We start from the raw sequence: 18,323 nt of genomic DNA, 5'->3' as shown, positions 1-18,323 counted from the left end.
GATGCCATGAATTGTAGGAAACATTATTCTTAGACCACGAAAAGAAAAAATGCTGCCAGTGATAAATTTTAGGATACCCTCAATTGTAAGAGACATCCTGATTTCAGAGATGGCAAAATGTGAAAAAATATGCATCTTAGAATTAATGAAATATGGTATCATGCAATTATGAATCTTCTTGAAATTCCTGTTTACTGGGAATTAGACATTAAAATATCAGGTTTATGAAAAATGGAGGTGAGTTGTAATTGTGAAAGTCCCTGTATGTGTTGAGTAAGATCTCTAAATTCTTTACTTTAAAGAGAGGGTTTTTAATTTTGTTTAAATGTATACAAAATAACCATAAGGTGTTACATTATGGAAAGTATAGAAGATGAAAATTATTTTAATATTTACTTAAACCAGTAAATAGAGTTTTCTCATAATTGTCACTTTTTAATTGGATTTTGTGATCTAAAAAGAAAATGAAATGCAGCTTCTGTTTTCTAAACTATCATTTTAAAACAAGATCCTTTAAGGACTCTTTAAGATAGGCACTGATTTTTAGTGTACTTGAATATATGTTTACAGATTATTAATTATGTGAAGGAAAAAATAGTGGGGAAAAGCAAAGAACTACCCTGTCAATTAATAAAGCAGAAATGAAAAGGAATGATCTTAAATGGAATTTGTATACTTTTCAATAAACATCTATTTTATGTAAAAGGAAAGATATCTAGAAAATAGATCATGGAAGAATGTTTGGTTTTGGAAACAAGTAGCATTCATTCCTTTCCACTCAGACTTTTTTTTAAAAAAAAAACACTAGCTAACTTTTAATTTTACCATATAACAATGTGTCTAAGTAATACAGTTTTATTAATTCAGTCTGAGGAGAGGGCTAAATAGGATTATATAGAATTTTAAGTGAGTAGCCACAGTGTTAGAAATGTTGCCAAGTAGGGATAGCTCAAGGTTCTCAGAGGTACAAATAGGAGTGCTTAAAGCATATCTCTAGGCAAATCCATACATGCATTCAGCCTCTGCCAGCTCTTCCTGAGGACCTGCAGCTTGCCGGGCTCAGAGTCGGATATCTTGTAAACAAGACCCTGTCTTTGCCCTCACTAGGCTTTCAGCTTTGTGGAGAAGATGAACAATTAAACACGTTATTAAATTAAATGTGATGAGTGTTATCATAGGATTAATGAAAGATTTAGGGAGGATAGACTAGGGGAATGCCTAGGAGGTCAGAGAATGCCTCCCTGAGGAAGTGACATTTAAACAGATTGAAAGGGGTTGAAGTAATTAGCCAAGTAGAGAATAGCATGGTTGAAGGTCTGGAGGAAGGAGAACATGGCCTATTTGAGTTGTGGAAAGGAATTCAATATGGCTAGAATATGGATTATGAGATGGAAAGGGGATTAAAATTAGGCTAAAGAGGTAAAAAAAAAAAATTACTATTGAGGACTTTGTAAGCTTTGTATCTGTTTGTTGGACCTTATCTAAAGGGCAATGGGAATCCTTTTTTTTTTTAAATTCTTTTTTATTGAGATTATGATAGTTTACAACCTTGTGAAATTTCAGTTGTACATTATTATTTGTCAGTGATATTATAGGTGCACCACTTCACCCTTTGTGCCCACCCCCCACCTCCCCTTTCCCCTGGTAACCACTAGTCTGTTCTCTTTGTCCACATGTTTGTTTATCTTTGACGTATGAGTGGAGTCATACAGAGATTGTCTTTCTCTATCTGGCTTATTTCGCTTAACATAATACCCTCAAGGTCCATCCATGTTGTTGTGAATGGGACGATTTTATCCTTTTTTATGGCTGAGTAGTATTCCATTGTATAGATATACCATATCTTCTTTATCCAGTCATCAGTCGATGGGCACTTAGGTTGCTTCCATGTCTTGGCTATTGTGAATAATGCTGCAATGAACATAGGGGTGCATGGGTCTCTTTGAATTGCTGATTAAGTTCTTTGGATAGATACCCAGTAGTGGGATGGCTGGGTCATATGGTATTTCTATTTTTAATTTTTTGAGAGATCTCCATACTGTTTTCCATAGAGGCTGCATCAATTTGCATTCCCACCAGCAGTGTATGAGAGTTCCTTTTTCTCCACAACCTCTCCAACATTTGTTATTTTTTGTTTTGGTTATTTTAGCCATTCTAATGGGTGTAAGGTGGAATCTGAATGTAGTTTTGATTTGCATTTCCTTGATGATCAGTGATGATGAGCATCTTTTCGTATGCCTGTTGGCCATCCGCATTTCTTCTTTGGAGAAATGTTTGTTCATATCCCCTGCCCATTTTTTGATCAGGTTGTTTGACTTTTCGTTGTTGAGTTGTGTGAGTTCTTTATATATTATGGAGATTAACTCTTTGTCAGATGTATGATTTGCAAACATTTTTTCCCAGTTGGTGGGTTGTATTTTTGTTTCAATCCTGTTTTCCCTGTAGAAGCTCTTTAGTCTGATGAAGTCCCATTTGTTTGTTCTTTCTGTTGTTTGCCTTGTCTGAGAAGACATGGTGTCCAAAAAGATCCTTTTAAGACTGATGTCAAAGAGTGTACTGCCTAATTTTCTTCTAGAAGTCTTATGGTTTCAGGTCTTACCTTTAAGTCTTTGATGCAATGGGAAGCCTTTTAAGAGTTTTAAACAAAGTATGTTTTTTATACAAATTTAGTTGTTTCCAAAATAGTGAGTTACTGTAAATGAAAAGTAAAATAAGACAGTCAAAGCATTACCTAAAATAAAGTCTGAACTCCTTAGCCTCCACATATACAGCTCCCTAATAGCTAGTCAACTATTCTTATTCACTTTCCACTAAATTGTCTCCCTCTACAGATTTGGGCTATAGGTATGCTCATTGCCCATACTAAGCTGTGAGTTATAGAGATTAAGGTAGTTACAGAGCTAGCTTTCTGTTTGGAATTAAAAGTTGAGTGCTTTGGTACAATGCTGTTTCAGAAGGAGGAGGAATCATTATCTCTTATGCATCGTCCATGCCCATTTGTTAACTGGGAAAAGAGTCTACAAGTTTTCTCAGATTCCTGAATTCCATTTCTTAGAGGAGGTCAACACTTTTAACACAGCTATTAATTGTTAACTTTTATATGGTTTTTTAATCTTTTTATGCCATGGGCCTCTTTCACTAGATGGTGAAGCCTGTGGACCTTCTCTCAGAACAATGTTTTTAAAAAATAAAATATCTGGTATTACAAAGGAACGAAATACATTGAAATGTAGCTTTCAGACTAATTTTTGATTGTGATATATTAATGCATATGCATCTTTAATAATGCATTGAGTAATGAGATCTAGTGGCAGATCTGATTTACTACTGTAATTTCAAAGTAGTGATGACCATAAATAATATTTTGAGATATCTGTAAGAACTATTGTATGATATGAAAATAATTTATGATTTCTATTGGTCATAAAGTCACAGATACTGCCAAAACTACTGTTGTTTGTACTTTTATTTAAAATTAAAGTGCTAAATTTCAGTTAGAATCTAAACCACAATTTTCCCAGGTCTCATCCATGTTCTGTTTTAGCTGTCAACCACCTTTTCCTCATCCTTTCCTCCTCCATATTCTGCCCTACTTCTGTTCTCTTTTCCCTAAGAACTGATGGTCTGGAAACCATTTTAAATGTGTCACTTATTGAATACAGTTTTATGATCCCTGCTAAGGAAAAAAAAGCCTTTCAACTATGTAGTTGGTAATTTTTCATGTCTCTTAACTGATTGACTTAATTTAACTTATTCTAAAACCTTCTCATGTTTTAAAATGTAGTATATTTCTTTAAAGGCTCATTTAATATCTTATGGCCTCTTCATTCGTTTGAGATCCCTTCTATTTCTATGACAAAAATTCCTGTGGCCGGTGGTTCTCAAACTTGAGGAAACATCAGAATCATCTGGAGTGCTTGTTACAATACAGATTACTAGGCCCCACCTCCAGAATTTCTGATTCAGTGGGCCTGGGGCGGGACTTGAGAATTTACATTTTTAACAAGTCTTCAGTGATGCTGATGTTATTGACCCAGGGATCATACTTTGAGAACCATTACCTAGACTGTTGGGAACGATAGCACCAAAAGGGAGCTTCTGCCATTGTGAAAACCTAATTAATACTGTAATTTCTTACTATGCTATAGTATACCCATCACAAAAGATTGTTATTGGAGGTACAAAGAGATACTAAAGTTCTTTCAGGTTTATAAGAGATGATGTAATGCATTATTACTATTAATTAATTCATCAGTAAACATTCATTGAGCATCTGCTGTATGCCAGGCACTATTTAAGGCATGGGGCTAGAGCGGTAGACAAGACAGTTAATGTCTCTACATTCGTGGTGCTTAGAATCTAGTGGAGAAAACATGTAAGTTCACCATACTATAAAACTGCTTTGTCACAAATTAGATTATATCAATTAACAACTCCTGAAATTGTTCTTTAGAGTTAGTATTTGCAATTAAACTAAAATAATAAACTCATGAATCATTCCTTTTCAAGCAGTTACAGCGGCAGATAAATTCTCCCTCCTCCTTCATATGACAATTATTAAGTACAATTGAGATACTAGTAAACTAACAATATTTGTCATGGACAAAGTACCTGTTATATACAAGTACTGTCATAGCTCCTAGGGAGTAAGTGATTCAGTATTGAATAAGACATGGTGCCTGGCCTCAAAGAAGCTTACCAGCTAGGTTTAGAAAAACGAGCACTCAAGGAAATAATAGTATGGAGGGACAGAGTAGGGGAAATGTGAGGAAAGACAAAGAATTGCCAAGAATGGGATCGAATCTAAAGGTTCTAGAATGCATTATTGCTATTATGGTGGCTCATATTTAAATTTCATCATAAATGTATAGTTGACAGTTAAGGCCTCTGGGTTTAGGGGCAGAGGAGCAAGTCAAATGGAATTAAGCATTCCTAAATCTCACCATTTTAATTTTTTTGTGTGGAAATAGTACTATTAGAAACATGAGTGGCTTCTTTTTCCCATTCGCAAAAAATCAGGGGACAGTACTAAGACCTCAACCTGTTTGCAGTGGTTAGGTACAATTTGGGAATGGGATTAGGAGATGAGGGTGGGAATAATTTTTTTTTAAATTTTTTACATTTCTGTCATTTTTTTTCATTGAGTATATCAAGGGAAGAAAATGTAGCCCATTTCCTCTCTTTCCATTAGACTTTATCATAGAAGACCAGTTTTTATAGTAGATAGCCCATATTCTCCAAGGTGAAGGTCAGTGTTTGGTCATAACTAGATGTTTGATTTCTTTTCACTTTGTAAAACAGCCAAAATACATATACTACTTAAAAGGAGTGAACAATTAAATTTTTTAATTTAACTAAAAATACTTTTCATATGTTTTATATTAGACTGGGTGGTGATAATATGTAGTTATCCTCCAGGACTTAATATGTTTGAACAAAATGAATGATCTGTTAGCCAGAATTTGGTAGAGATTTTCTTATCACTAGATGAGCTTGCAAAAGATCACTCTAGAAAGTTCTACATCAAAAAGAAAAGCGTTATCTCTAATCTAGTTAGCATAAAGGTACTTCTTCTTATGCATGGTGTTTGCCAAGACTTTTAGGAAAATCGGAATCCTTTTGTTTATATCACCTTTTTTTTGCAACTTAACTCTCAGAAAATAAAGATTTAGAATAATAAATTAGAATCAAAAAATTCTTTTGAAGAGGAAACAGGATTTGGTTCGAGAAGAGAAAGAAATAAAAAAGTGCTGATTTCTTTTTGAGACGCTTGCATTCTTGAATAAACTTTAACATACTTTTCTTCCTTTTTCTTCTCTAGAGACATTGGTCTGCAGTTAGCATCTATTTGGGTTTACAACATTAAACTTTATAACCATTTGGTTTGGAAAGTAACCAAGGTTGGCAGAGTCACATTTGTTTTTAATTCCTTTACTACCATTACATGCCTGTTTAGGAGGCCCTCAGAATGCCAGTTATCTACTTGAGACAAAAGGACGCTAATTATTATGTCTAGGCTTCATCTGCAGGTCTATGTCCTGGGAAGAGAGGCCTTCACAAAAAAGGAATAACTTTCGGTGAACCTTCTCCTTGGGAATAAAAGTCAAGGGCAGAAGCCAGTGCGTTCAGTTTACCATCTCACAAAGGGAGTCAGGAACTATAGATTAGCGACCACCACTGGCAAATCACATAATCCTATGTTTAATTTTGTTATCTTGTTTTTCAGTAGTACCCAGTAGCAAGCAGTAGCCAAAGTGATTTAAAATATATTTTATAAATTGAATGATGATACTCCCTTCCCTAAAATCTTTCAGCGGGTTCTAATTGCAGTTAGGATAATATTCAGAATTTTTAACATGGCCTTCAAGACAATTAATAATTTGACTCCTCTTATTCATCTAGAAACAATAACAACAGTAATAGCAACAAAAAATAAAACGCTAACATTTAAAATTTCTTTATTATATTGCCAGGAATAGTTCTAGGGCTTTATATATTAACACATTCAATACTGTCAACAACCGTAGGCTGAATAACTTTTCCAAGACTAGACAGCTTTAAGTGGTAGAGCGAGGATTTAAACTCCAATAGTAAGCAGGGCTCCAGAGCGCAGGCTCTTAAACACACACTGAAGAATTAGAGCATACATCCCTGCCCCAACATACACACACGCTGTTGTCTTTTCCCCTTTCCATTAATCTGAACTTTACCTTCACGGGTGCTCACATATGCTGTTTACTTTCTGGAACATATTGCTTTCTATTTTTCAGCTTCTAACTTTGGGTCATCCTTTATATTTCAGTTTGAATGTCACTTTCTCAGAGAGAGAGGAGAGGCTTTAGCTGATACTCTTCTATCTCAATTAGGACTGTTTGTTTTTTTAAAGATTGGCACCTGAGCTAACATCTGTTGCCAGTCTTCTTTTTTTTTTCTTTCTTCTCCCCAAAGCTCCCCAGTACATAGTTGTATATCCTAGTTGTGAGCACCTCTGGTTGTGCTATGTGGGACACCACCTCAGCGTGGCCCGACGAGCAGTGCCATGTCCGCTCCCAGGATCCAAACCAGTGAAACCCTGGGCCCCCAAGTGGAGCACTTAACTGCTTAACCACGGGGCCGGCCCCAGGACTGTTCTTTTTGTTATAGGCTTCCCCTTTTTTTTTTTTTTGCCCCCGTTAGCACCTACAACTTGTGATAGAATAAAAACTCCCACAATAAGGTAGTAAGTAATTACAAAGAGTTCAAATCACATAACATATGGCATTATTGTGAGTTTAATAAAATGTCCCAAATCAGTCTGTGTGGAGGAGAAAGTGTGTGTGGAATGGGTTCCAGGATTCAGACAGAGGTTAACCAAATCAGTCTAAGATCCGGCTGTGGTTTGGTGCCACCTGGTGGTAGTTTTGTACTTCAGCGACTGCTTTTGAGGATAGAGTGGAAGATGGGAGCCAATTACCAGTTAAATTATGTGCATTCGTGCATCCATGAAGTTTTACTCTATTATATTTGCGTTTATTTGTTTAATGTTTCCACACAATGCTTCATAAAGCCAGAGACCATATCCGTTGTGTTTACTAGTATTGCTCAGAGCCAAGCACCAAGTAGCTTTTCTTTTTTTGAGGAAGATTAGCCCTGAGCTAATGTCCACCACCAATCCTCCTCTTTTTGCTGAGGAAGACTGGCCCTGAGCGTTACATCCGTGCCCGTCTTCCTCTACTTTATATGTGGGATGCCTGCCACAGCATGGCTTGCCAGCAGTGTGTAGGTCCGTGCCTGGGATCTGAACTGGTGAACCCTGGGCCACTGAAGCAGAGCGCATGAACTTAACTGCTACCCCACTGGGCAGGTCCCCCAAGTAGCTTTTCAATAAAGGATTTGTTGAATGAGTGAGTGAGTAAGAAGACATCAAGAACCAGAACAGAAGGCCAGGAATTTTGTATTTTATGTAGAGACTGACAAGTAATGTAGTTTGGCTAGAGATTAGGCTTTGTAGAGGCATATGGTTGAGAGAGAGAAGGCTAGAAAGATAGAGTGGAACCAGATTGTGTTGGCCCTTGAATAAAATAGTTAGGAACTGTGTGAAACATGATCTAGAGAAGATGAGAAGTGAAAAGAAGGACGTTTATTTTAAGCAACTAGAGCACACTAAAATAATAGAAACAGAAGGCATAGCTTCCAAAATACTAAGTTGGAGGGTAGGTTAGGGAATAAACTAAACCTGACCAATCTAACAAAAGGCAACAAAGGAGAAAAAAACTATGGAAATACAAATTATAAATCAGGATAGTAGAAATAAGTCCAAAACATCAGGAATTATATTAAAATCACCTGTGGTGATCTTAACATGAGTCTGTGCTATTTTTAAGAGATAGACAAAACAAAAGTAAAAAAAAAGAATGGAAAAGTATATTCGTCAGAAAAATACTAACTAAAGGAAGCTGGTGTAATAAAATAGAATTTAGGGTAGAAATCTTTAATTGGGACAAACAGAGACTCTTCAAACTGCTAAAGAAACAGTCCAGAAAGTATAATCATCCTAAATGTATATGTGTCTATCAACATAGCCTTGATATACCAATTAAAGCAAAAACTTTCATAACTGCAAGGAGACATGGACATGTCTACAGAACAGTAAGACTTTAACACACCTCTGTCAAAATTAAAAAGTCACGCAGACACAAAATTAAAAATGTCTTCAAAGAATTGAACCACAGGATTGACAGGTTTCATAAACTGCAGATAATATAGAACATTGTACCTAACCTAATAAAATACAACCTTGTACATATTTTTTCAGTTCTATATAGTCAGTTTTTAACTGTGTACTAGGCCATAGAGGAATCTCAACAATGTCCAGAAAATCAGTATCATTCAAAATATATTATTTTATCATGCCATAGAATTAGAAATCAACAATGAAAAGACAATCAAAATACTTCATAATATTGGCAACCAAAAACTCACTGATTAATTTAGATGAAAGAGGAAATGAAAATTATCATATATTTGCAGCTAAATAACAATAAAAGCATTGCATATAAAAATTTGAGATGTGACTTAAGCAGAACTCATTGGGGAATTTAATAACTTTAAATATATTTACAGGAAAATAAGAAAGATTGACATAATGAGCATATGTTCAACTCTAGATAAATTAATAAAGGACCAACACAATAAATCCAAATTAAGTAGAAGAAAGAAAATAATAAAGATAAAAGTCAATATTAGTGAAATGCAAAATAAAACAATGGATTATTAAACCATAAAATTAATAAAAGTGGATAAACCTCTGTAAGGACAGGTTAAGGAAAAATGAGCACTATGAAGAACAAAAAATATGACCAACAGAATAGAGAGTTTAAAAATCATAAGAGGGCGGCTGGCCCTGTGGCCGAGTGGTTAAGTTTTTGTGCTCTGCTTTGGCAGCCCAGGGTTTCACCGGTTCGAATCCTGGGCCTGGACATGGCATCGCTTATCGGGCCATGCTGAGGTGGCATCCCAAGTACCACAACTAGAAGGACCCACAACTAAAATATATACAACTATGTACTGGGGGGCTTTGGGAAGAAAAAGGAAAAATAAAATCTTAAAAAAAAAAGTCAGGGGCTGGCTGCAGCAGTTAAGTGCGCACATTCCGCTTCGGTGGCCTGGGTTCGCCAGTTCGGATCCTGCATGCGGACATGGCACCGCTTGGCAGGCCATGCTGTGGTAGGCGTCCCTCACATAAAGTGGAGGAAGATGGGCATGGATGTGAGCTCAGGGCCAGTCTTCCTCAGCAAAAAGAGGAGAATTGGCAGCAGTTAGCTCAGGGCTAAACTTCCTCAAAAAAAAAATCATAAGAGAATACTGTAAACAACCAAATGCCAAAGAATTTGAAAACCTATGAAGTGGAAAATTAAAAATATATATAAATTACAGCTGACTCAAGAAGAAATAGAAAACCTAAACAAATCAATAACCATTTAAGTTCTTTAATTTTACATATGCATCCCCTCATTCAAATAAAATCCATCAGACCCAGGTCTGTTACTAAAATTTCAAGGGATATATAATCCCTATCATATACAAACTGCCATAGACAACAGTAAATAGGGAAAGCTTTCCAATTCATTTTATGAAGCTAGTATAACCTTAACCTTAAAACTGATCCAGTATAAAAAAAGAACATTTCTTGCCAAATTTATGTATGATCATAGTTACAAATATTCTAAATAAAGAATAGCAAATCAAATCTGGAACTGATTAAAAAATGCTTAATGACTAAATGCATACTAGGAAGGCAGGGAAGGCTAAATATTAGAAAATCTTTAATACAATTCACCACATGAATAAATTAAAGGAGAAAACCCATATAATCATCTCAAGAGATCCAAAAAGAATTTGTTAAAATTCATCATTTTCTGAGGATAAAGACTCTTAATCTGTATTGAGACTTGATAATGGGTATATATTAAAAAATCTATAGTTCCACAACTAGAACGACCCACAACTAAAAAGTATACAACTATTTACTGGGGGAATTTGGGGAGAAAAAGCAAAAAAAAAAAAAAGAGAGAGAGATTGGCAAGTTGTTAGCTCAGGTGCCAATCTTTAGAAGAAAAAAAAAAATCTATAGCAAATGGAAACAAGATGCCAGCTATCACCTTTACCAATTAGCATTATTACTGGGGATCCTAGCAAATACAAATAAGACAAGAAAAAGAAATAAAAGGTGTAAAGATCAGAAGGGAAGATACAAAATTGTTATTTGCAGATGGTGTAATTAATACAAAATTTAAGAGAGTATATAGATTTTTAAACTCAGCAGGTTCATTAGGGTTGCTGTATACAAGAGCAATAATCAGAAAATGAAACAAAAAAAAGATCCCATTCATAAAAGTAAAAAACTTAATTAGGTATCTTGGAATAAATCTGACAATAATATGCAATACCTTTATGAAAATAAGAATTTAACCTTATTGAGGGATAAAAATAAATGAAAAAATATACAGTTTACTTAAGAGGAAATAGAAAACCTAAACAGATCAAAATCACTTGATTCCATTATTCTTTAACCCACAAACACACATGGAAACCAGACATGGCAAAGTTGTTACTTCTTCCCAATTAATCTATTAAATTCAGTACAATTCCAGTCAAAATCCCAAGAGGACTTGTTTTTGGTGGAATTTGACAAACTCCTAGATAAAGATCCAAAAATGGTCTAGACAATTCTGCAAAAGAACAAAGTGTGGGGTACTTGCTCTCCTATCCGTAAAGAATGATTCTAAAGCTATAGAAAAATTTAAAATGTGTGATTGGCCCAGAGGCAATTAGTTTAGTAGGATAGAATAGTGAGCCCAGAAACAGAGTAAGCATGTATTTATACCTGGTATATAATAGACGTGGATTTATAAATGTGAGAAATTCAATAAACTATATTAGGATAGTTGACTTTTTATAGAGAGAAAAGTGAAATTAGATCCTTACTTCATACCTTCTTGTTTTATTTATTTTTTCAATTTATTTATTCCTCTTTATCCTCGTTATTTATACAACAGTCCCATCTCCTTCTTTCATAAGCATCAAATTTAATTTGATTATTTTTTAGTGTATTGAGTGTGTATATCTTGTATATATTTAAATTTATATAAATGGTGTTATGTATCTTACTCTGTTTCCTACTTTTTTTTTCAGTAAGTACTGTTTTTAATCTCCATGCATGTTGCTTTGTGTGTATCTGTTTAATCTGTTGCTTCTAACTGCTGCACAATACTTCATGATAGACACCCACCACATTTTACCTTTCTGCTTACCCTTCACTTCTTACTTGTATCAGCTGTTGCTACATAACAAACCACCCCAAAATTTATTGGCTTGAAACAAGAACCACATATTGTTTCTCCTGACCCTACGGCTTAGCTATGTGGTTCTGCTGAGATGGGCAGGGCTTACTCTCCTGTTAGTGCTCATCTCTGGATTAGCTGGGAGTTTACTGGTCTTGGGAGGGCCTCAGCTGGGACAACTCAGCCCTTCTTTCTTCTTTCCAGTCATGTAATTTTTTTCATTTCTTATGATGTTTGTCAAGAACTCCAGTATGTTAAAGAGTTGTGATACTAATTGACATCCCTGTTTTGTTCCTAATCTTGAAGGGAGTGTATTTAAGTTTCAACTTGAAGTTTAATGTTTGTTGTAGGTTTTAGTATATCATATGTACCAAGTTAAGAAATTCCCATCTATTCCTTTGGTTTTGTTTTTGTCTTAGTTTTACATAAGTTTGGAGTCCTATCAAATGCTTTTTCAACATTCTTTGGTGAGTCATGATTTTTCTCATTTAATCTGTTAATGTGGCCGGTAATTGATGGATTCTCAGATGTTGGACTATCCTTGGGTTTGAGGATACATGTTGCTTATCATTTTGCTTTGTTTCGTTTTAAGTTAAAGACCCTTCATAAGTAATATGGAACTATAATTTTCTTTTCTTGTATTGTCCTTATCTGGTTTTGGAATCAAGATTACATCAGGCTCATAAAATAATCCAGATTGCTTTCATTATTTTTCTCTTCTATTTTCTGCATCAATTTCTATGAGATAAGAATTAATTTTAGAATTTGCCTAAAAGGACATTTAAGTCTGGGATTTTTTTTTTTTTTGTGGAGAGGAGGTTTTGGACTATATTTTAATTTCTTTACTACTTACTATTCAATTTTTTTCTTTATACAAGTTACACAATTTCTTTATACAATTCATCCAGATTTCAACTTTATTAGTATATAATTGTTCATAATACTGGTTTATTATTTTGTATATCTATTGTGTCTGTGGTTATTTCTCCCTTTTTGTTCTATATTATATTTGCACCTTCTTTTCTTGATAACTCTTGCCAAAGTGTATCTATTTTATTAATTTTTTCAAAATCATCTTTTGGTTTTGTGAATCTTCTCTATTTTTAAAAATTATTGTTCTCTATTTCATTTTTCCTGCTCTTTATTATTTCCTTCCTTCTTGTTTCTTTGGGTTTGTTCTGTTGATTTTCCATCTGTATGAATTGAATGCTTAGCTTGTTTATTTTTAAACCTTTTCATTTCCTGACCTCATAGTTTGACATGTCCTATTTTTATTGTAATTCATTTCAAATATTTCTTAATTCCTTTATGATTTCCTTTTTATTCCAAGAACTATTTAACATACACTACAGAAAAAACATGTATTAATTTGACTACATCAAAACTTAAAATTTTTGTACGACAAAGGATACCATAGACCAACCAAATATAAAGTCAAACTGCAGGCTGGGCGAAGATATTTGTAACACATATCTGAATTATTATCAAGAATATGTTAACACTCTATAGGTACAGATCAATAAGACAAAAAGTGTCATAGAAAAATGACAGAGGGTATGAATACGCAGTTCATAGGGGAAATGTTAATGGCCAATAAGTATATGAAAAAATGTTTATTCTCAGTACTTATTAAATATATGCAAATTAATATAACAATGAAAAATTTCTTGTCACCCAACAGATGGCAAAATTTTAAAATTATTCTTGTATTGACAATGTGAGAAAAATGGGAATGTGAGATTATATCTTGTATTGACAAGAATGTGAGAAAAATGGGAACTCAACGCATCACTGGTGGGATTTTAGATTTGCACAACTACTTTGGAGAAAGTAACATATAAAATGAGAAATGCACTTATTCTATGACCTAAAAATTCTATTTGTAGGTACATATTGGGGAGAGATTCTAGCATACATGCTTAAGAAAACATAGCTAAGAATTTTTTGCAGCATTTGTATAAAAGTGAAAAATGGAAACAAATTTATTGGCCTACCAATAGATAATGTGATGAATAAAATAGGGTAAATTCATGCACTGGAATAATTTGTAGTATCTAAAAGCATAGCTATATTTACTTATACCAACAAGGATAGAATGTAAATCCTTGAATGAAAAAAGTAACTTTTAGAGTGGCATATATAGTATAATGTCATTTATGTACCCAAACATGCAAAATAATACTGTATATCATTCTGGGATACACACACACATATAAAATATATACACACACAAAAACATAAAAATGTAAAAAAATAAATTGGAAGGATATACACAAAACTCAAGACAGTCATTTCTTTGGAGAGATGGAATGGTGAATGAGGACTAGGACTAGTATTCAGAGATGTTATCTTCACCTGTAATGTTTTACTTCTTAGCCGGAAAAACAGTTTGAGTATAAATAACAAAATGATAACAGTTGTTGGTTCTGGGTGGTGGGAACATGACTATTTGTCACAAAATTTTTCATAATTTCATTTATGTTTTAAATCCTCCTCAAAAATTGTACAGAGATGAGTTCCTAAACTAGGAACACAAATGTCTCCGATTTCTAGCCTGGGGTGATGGTGATGTTATTTATAGAGGAAACAAAGGAGATCTGTAGGTAAAAGACCTTTAGGTACTAGTGGATTATCCAAATGTTTACCATACAATTGGAAATTAGAATATATAACTAAAAAAAAAATTAAGTCAAGCCTGGAGCTGCTGATTTTTGAGTCAGTACAGAAATTATATTGAAAGCCCTGGTGGTGAATGGATGCTAAATACCATTCTTGAGAGAGTGGAGAATGAAGAGAGAAGGTGGCTAAGGATCACACTTTGCAAGAATAGTCACATTTAAGGGTTGTGTAGGGGTGGGTGAAGTCAACTGAAAAGAAACAAATAGGAAAACAACAAAGCCAGACAGTTTATTATCATGAAAATCAGATGAAAGGAAGGATTTCAATAAGGGGTGGTCAATAATGTCGTTGGTTTGGAGAAGTAGAGTCAGGTGAAGACTAAGAGGAGGTTACTGGGTTTGGCAATCAAAAGCTCAATGTTGACCTTTGAAGAACGTCTCAATGGGTAGGGTGCAGAAGCTATATTGTAAGTGGGGAAGAAATTAGTTAATGTGAATATTCCTTTTGGAATCAATCAAAATAGAATTTGACTTATAGTGGTAATATATTTTAGTTAAGAACTCTATTGTAAATTTTTTCATAAACATGCTAAACAAGAATCATCTATTATCCTTTGTAAAGTGTCACAGGAATTGAAAAAAAATTCTGGAGTATTTAAGATACTACACGTTCTGTAATGATAATAAAGAACCCAAGCCCTTGAAAATCAGTTATCATAAATGTTATTTAAAAATATAGTGATCATTAACTATTTTAACTCACTTTGCAGGGTCTCATGCACGTGTGGGTGCTTAATAAATGCTATTTAAAGACAGTTTGCCTAACTTCCATTAGAAGAGACTAGCTGAGATCATTATTTGACAGTTTTCACGTACAAGCAATTTTGTATATCATACTGTCTCTAAGAATTTCACCCTTAGTGGGGTTCTATGTGAATTGAGAAGGCTTAATTTTTTTTCTTTTGTTACATAACTTAGTGCTACCAGGTGTAGTAATAGGTGCTGACAACAGAAACTTGCTCAAAGTGACTGCTGGATAATTACTTGTTGAATAAATGAATGAATATGTGATATTGGTTCAAACATCTTCATTTTAACAATATTTTTTTATAAAACTTGACTTAAATAAAGCAAATCAGTAGTATAAAAAATTGCAAATAGAGAATTAAACAGTAGTATAAAACATATGAAATAATTCCTCTTTGTGTGAATCTGTAGACTGTACTCCTATATCTATTGTCTATCTTCCAATGTTGATGAATCAAGTTTTACTTAATGGTCCTAAATCACTTGATTCCAGCTTGTTGTCCTTGATAGACATATTTTTCATATAGCTTAGTTTTCCTTACCCCCTTTTTCTCCTAAACACATCCAAACACACCACACCCCAGCTTAGAATTTCATTGTTAGTTTCGTTGTATCAGAAAAGCTTAAACTGTTTGGCCTTCTCTTATGTTCTTCCAGCATTAACTGCTCAAAAATTTTTCCCATTTTTTTTTCTTAAGTTTTCAGAAAGACACTAAACCATTGCTTTAGCTTTTGACATTAAAAAGCAAAACATCAAACATTTTGCAATTTACTATTCATAAATATAATAGTAAAATGGATTTAATTTTCCATCCATTTTATAACTTCTAAGTTTTATAGAAGATTGTTTTGTAAAATTTTTGACCTTGAAATCATAAGATAATCTGTGATTTTGGTCAAATTATTTAACTTCTTGGGGCCTCAGTTTCCTGATGAGGATATTGGACTAATCAGTGATTCTCAAATAACTCTACCAGTGGTGGTTAAAGAGCTCTTATTATTAAAATAGGAAATTGGCACCCTTCTCCCAGTTTATAAGGAGATGACAGTTAACTCGATAGAATGTCTCCTTCCTTTGATTCCTACCCTTAATCTTTTTTTTAAATTTTAAAACCTGTTGCCCTTTGTTTGTACTAGTATCTGATAGAGCACATAATTATATATTTGGGTTTTGTTTTTTTTTTGAGGAAGACTAGCCCTGAGGTAACATGTGTGCCCATCTTCCCGTATTTTTTTAATATGTGGGACGCCTGCCACAGCATAGCTTGACAAGCAGTGTGTAGGTCTGCACTCGGGATCTGAACCAGCAAACCCCAGGCTGCCAAAGCAGAATGTGTGAACTTACCCACTGTACCACTGGCCTGGCCCCGTATATTTGGTTTTTGAAGTGTAATACATCTAATTTATGGTAGTCAGGAAAAGAGATCATGATGTTCAGGTTTTTTATTTTTTGAAAACCTCTTGGTGATGTGGTCTCTAGGCTCCTTTCCAACCATAACATTTTATGATTCTGTGTACTCAATAAAGGGAAAATACAAGTGAAATCACGAGGGTAAGCTAAAAATAAAAACATATAAAACCTATATGGGATAGCGAACAATTGTGTATTTACATCTCTCAAGAATTTTTTCCATCTTGGTTCCTGCAGGACCATAAAATCATTCAAATAGCCAATGATTATATTATGAAGACTTATTTTTAAAATGTAGATGTTGGAGGATGAAAGAGTTGATGCCCAGCCTGGTGGCGTAATGGTTAAGTTTGCACACTCTGCTTTGGCAGCCTGGGGTTCACAGGTTCAGTTCCTGGGTGCAGACCTACACACTGCTCATCAAGCCATGCTGTGATGGTGTCTCACATACAATATAGAGGAAGATTGACACAGATGTTAGCTCAGGGCTGCTCTTCCTCACCAAAAAAAAAAGAAAAAGAGTTGATACCTAGACTATAAAGAATTAAGAAATGGAAAGAACTGCTCAGGACTCTGTAGCTGAAAGTTAGAGTTCATTTACAAACTTTGCCATTTTCTTTCTTTAAGCTGTGAAATGTGACAAATTGGGAGTTTAAATTGCTCCTTCCTTCTGTATTATCTTTTTTCTTTTTTTTGAGGAAGATTAGCCCTGAGCTAACTACTGCCAAGCCTCCTCTTTTCGCTGAGGAAGACTGGCCCTGAGCTAACATCCATGCCCATCTTCCTCCACTTTATATGTGGGACGCCTACCACAGCATGGTGTGCCAAGCAGTGCCATGTCCACACCCTGGATCCTGGCGAACCCCGGGCCCCCGAGAAGCGGAACATGCACCCTTAACCACTGTGCCACTGGGCAGGCCTCTGTATTAATTATCTTTTGCTGACTAACAAATTACCCCAAATTTAGCATCTTAAAACAGCAAACATTTATTATACTGTACAGTTTTCAAGGTTAAGGATTGGGGAGTGGCTTACCTGCATGGTTGTAGCTCAGGGTCTTTCATGAAGCTTTCATGAAGTCATCTGAAGGCTTGATTAGCGCTGAAGGGTCTGTGTCCTAGAGAGCTCAGTCACATGACTACTGGTGGGATGTCATGTTCCTTGCCTAATGGGCCTTCCACAGAGTTACTTGAGTATACTCATGACACTGCTGTTGGCTTCCTCCGAGAGAATGACCCAAAAGGAAGAGATCAAGCAGACAGTTTCTGAAGTTGCACTCCATCACTTCAGCTTTATTCTATTTATTAGAAGTGGGTCATTAAGTCCAGCCCACACTCAAAGGGAGAGGGGAATTAGGCTCCACCTCTTCAAGGGAGGAATATAAAAGAATTCTCAGACAGGAAAACCCATAGGTACTAAATGCATCATAACAGATCAACAGGCTTTATTACTTTGGTGCTTAGGGCACGTTTGAGAGTCAGAGCTCTAGAGCCAGAGTGCTTGGGTTCAGATCCTGGCCGTGCCTCCTATTAACTCTATGACCTTGGCCAAGGAACCTTAGATTCCTCATCTACAAAATGAGCACAGTAGTAATATCTACTTCATAGGAATGTCGAGAGGACTAAGTGAAAAAAGTGAAGGTTAAGCCTTTAGCATCATGGTTTT

The 18,323-nt window shown here is 34.8% G+C and overlaps 1 protein-coding gene across 15 annotated transcripts in view; it reads left to right on the top strand.

The window, feature by feature from the left end:
• The window catches only part of ELF2 (E74 like ETS transcription factor 2), a 100,858-nt gene that overhangs the window by 57,663 nt on the left and 24,872 nt on the right, over positions 1–18,323 (top strand). The gene's annotated exons all lie outside the window — the stretch shown is intronic.

Source organism: Equus asinus, chromosome 3 (assembly GCF_041296235.1).
Source record: "Equus asinus isolate D_3611 breed Donkey chromosome 3, EquAss-T2T_v2, whole genome shotgun sequence".
NCBI classification, from domain to species: Eukaryota; Metazoa; Chordata; class Mammalia; order Perissodactyla; family Equidae; genus Equus; species Equus asinus.
The sequence above is the reverse complement of the archived record's forward strand: the minus strand, read 5'-3'. Positions and strand labels throughout refer to the sequence as shown.